This window comes from Frankliniella occidentalis, unplaced genomic scaffold (assembly GCF_000697945.3).
Source record: "Frankliniella occidentalis isolate FOCC.00 unplaced genomic scaffold, Focc_3.1 Scaffold161, whole genome shotgun sequence".
NCBI lineage: Eukaryota > Metazoa > Arthropoda > Insecta > Thysanoptera > Thripidae > Frankliniella > Frankliniella occidentalis.
The window spans coordinates 269,276-273,083 of record NW_026267287.1 but is presented as its reverse complement, the minus strand read 5'-3'; positions in this window follow the sequence as shown (position 1 = coordinate 273,083).

The following is a 3,808-nucleotide window of genomic DNA, read 5'->3' as shown; positions in this document are numbered from 1 at the left end:
CTCTCTCTCTCTCTCACTCACTCACTCACTCACTCACTCACACACACACACACACACACACACACGAACGCACAAACTGACACACTCACAGGGCGTTTGAGCAGGTCCGGCCAATACAGGACTCGCTCCCCGTGTCAACATGAGCAGGACAAGCTGATTGACACATTCGGCGCGCAGAGCCGACACAATCGGGGGGGCCCTGCTCGGCCAGGACGGCGCCCCCTCTGCTGCTGGGCGCCCCGGGGACGCGACGCCTCCGGCCCGCCTCGGACCCGCCTCCGGACCCGGACCCCGATAGAGGCGTCCGAGCCCCAAATGGTCAGCGGCAGACACGATTAATGGATGGTCCCAGGCCGAGGGGCCCGCGCACAAACGACTTCTAAGGAGGCGGGTTATCGCCTTCCACGACCGTCTAATTGAGTCCGCGGGGCTGGCGAAATAGGTATCCTACACACGTTGATAAAGATATCGCATACAGGATATGTCATGCACAAAGGGTATTTTTTACTTGTTTGCTCGAAATATCGTTCAAAATGAGAACGAGGCTAGGATTTTTGGTACACTGCAATATTAACGAGAATATTAACTAATTGGATTGGATATAAAAATATTTACCACCGGAGTACGTACATTTACCCACGGCGATTCACATACAGTTCAAAGTGAACTGTTGTGGAAAGGGTACCCACCCTCTAAATCTGCACGCGATATTTGAACGGGATCAAGTAGCCTGCTCATAAAAGACGTGGACTCGGGATGAGGGGTCCTGGTCCAAATACTATTACGGGGTCCCCAAAAAGGATCAGGTAGGGAGTCCATGCCGGCCCGATGATATTTGCACCCTGGTGTACAAATACCATGGTGTTCCTACGAAGTCCAACGACCGTCCCGATTCTCTTGGAAGCCCGTAACACTCAGGGCCGGCGGCACCTCCCTGGTCCAGCAAGGCCTCTCTGCTCGGCATTAGCAAGTCAAGCAGGGCGCTGACGCGGCTGACGCGGCTGACGCTGACCCGGTCACCGGGATGGCACCGGCGGGCATACATTACGTAGACAATGCGCGCCTTCGCAGAACACACACACTACACGCTGCACTGCCGGAAAGGAAACCGCACCGCACCACTTCGGGGGAGGAAGAAAAAAAAATAGTGTAACGATAATGTCTTTTCCGAGGATGCACCAGGAAACAGGACACCTCAGCATAATTATTGGCGCACTTGAAGCAGCAGCAGCAGCAGAGAAGCGAGGTACAGGGATTTGGTTCGATCTACTCGATCTAATCTATCGATCGAGGTTTGGTGGGTCAATCAATCCGTCTCAATCAGTCAATCAATCCGGCGCAACAGCAGTGCGGGACGCGGCTACCTGTCACGAATGGGGCTGTGATTAGCTCGCTATCCACACGCAGCCCTCACACACAAGCGGGGCCTGATTACCGCAGTGAGCGAGAGAGAGAGGGAGGATGTGGCCGACAAACTCTCGCGCAAGGCCAAGGCGCTGCTGCTGCAGCTCCTCCAGGAAGGAAAAAAGGAGCAAGGGCAGACGTCCGGCTGGACAAGCACCTCAAGTTCAATAACACTGCAAGGGGAACGGTGCGAGGGAGCGCGGGGGCTTAGGGAAAGAAGAAAAAAAGTGGAGTCGAGGCATGATACCCAATCTAAGTGTCCGGGGGGGGCGTTAAAAGAGCGTTATTTCCCTTTATTCAATTTGCGCCTCCCGCGGGGGGAGCGGAGCGTGACGTTACCGTCTTGGTAAATATTGGGCATTGTTGGGTCCGTCCGTCACGGGCCGACGCGCCGGCCGGCACGCCTATCAGGTACAGTCCGCTCCCCGCTCGCGCCCCGCTGCGCGCCTGTCGGGTACAGTCCGCTCCCGAAGTGCGCGCGCACACACACACACGCACACACACCGCGGCTCCGGAGGAGTGAATGTGTTCCCCCCGCCCAGACAGTGATAGATAATCCGTCAGCTCGACCCTTCAACACACAAACGCTATACACACCCCTTCCGGATGGATCTCGGGGGCGCGCGAGCCAAGACGCCCCGCAGAACGCTCCAGCTGACCGGGAGGGCCGCTAAGGCGGTTATCAGCAGCCTTATTCAAGATGTGTGAGCGTAGCGTGTGTGTTTTGAGCGCTTGTTTTGGGAGAGACATCGGTTACAACGTTCTGGCGCCAAATTTACGAGATTCGAAAAAGAGGTCAATTACGCGCCCGACTGCCGCCGGCCTGGAGTCAGTTTTGGTCGTTGGCGAGTGAGCTCCTTCAGCTCCCACAGGGCTAAGCTGCGCGACCTGACGCCGCCGTGCACGTTCCATGCTCGAGTGCGAACTGCGTAGGGATCCCGGTAGTAGCTGCCTCGTGTATCGACAGACTCTAGCTGCCGCGACAAGCGATGAAGCTCTTCCGGAAATCTACGCGTTCTGCCCACTGCGGCTGGAGCGCCGTACGACCAGGGCGCAGAGTGGCTGTGTGTAGATCGAGAAGTTGAGACTTTCAGCCAAGTTCCAAATGAACCAGTACGGCTGCGGCCGAGTGAACCAGCCGGACGCAGCGGACCCCGCAGAGGGACGTCATCGGCGATGTATATAAGCCGCGGGATCGAATCTGCGGCCGCCCGCGAGAGGCGGCGCTCCCGGGCGCGCGCGGGCCGCGGGGTCTGCGACAGGGTCGCGGGGGCGCGGCCACCCGGGGCAGCGCGCGGCGCCCGGCAGCTCGGCGGCCTCCCCGCGGGCCTCCAGAGCGCCGGACAGCCCCCTCCAGCGGCCCGGGGGTGAGGCGCCGCGCCCGCGGCACAGCGGCGCGACCTGGTGCCCGGCCCGCGGACTGCATGCGGACTGCCCCGCGCAGCGCGGGGTAGCGCGCCGCGGCCGCGATATCGCCGCGATGTCCCCGGCGGCGCGGGGTATCGCCGCAGCTACCCCCGGACCAGCACCGCAGCGCGGAAAGCGTTCTCGGCAGTATCCACCCTTCGACCCTGTCCTGGTTTTGTCACACACCTGATAACACCGTAAGCACAAAAGTGTGGATAATTAGGTCACCTTGATGGAGAAGTAAAAAACTTTCAACCTCTTAAATGCCAATGCCATTCGAAATGTCATTACGTTACAAAAATTAAATTGTGATAACTTTGCCCAAAAATGAACACGCCCCTCATGTCCCTGTTGTTTCAAGAGCCGATTGGGAGGTAGCGAATTGCCTCTACAAGACTCCTGTTGCTAGGCAACGTGTAATTTTCCCCCTCCCCACCCTTCCATTCTGGCCTTATGGGTGACCATAAACTCCTCAAAACTGAAATGTGTGAAACACGTAATGTGAATAAAAATTACTATAAATGAACCCACATAGAGCAAATGGAACGTAAGAAATGTGGTGAAAATGAGTTCGAATGCACTGCCCTACACATGCTACAAAAGAAAAATCTTGTATTTCGGCTTACAGAATGAAAACAGGGGATAAACAAAACGGAATGCCTTGGTACACGGCACCTAAGCTCGGGGTGGCACCGCCGCGGTGTGTTTCACATACGCAGTTGCGGGCTTTGCGCCGGGGCCTTGCCTCGCGCCGGCCGGCCGGTCGCGGCCCGCGCCAAAACAGGCTGATGCCCTCTCTTTGTGCCGCGGGCAAACACACGCAGGCAGCACGCGTACCGCAAATAGCATGTACCGTCCCCGGGTCAAAGTTCACAGCCCTAGGCGTTAAGCCTAGGGATTTTAATTTTCCGGAATAGTATTTTTTGAAAAATTTTCAGGATCTTTACTAAATGTCTGAATTTTTAGCAGATGATACCTTACAACCTTACACCTTAAC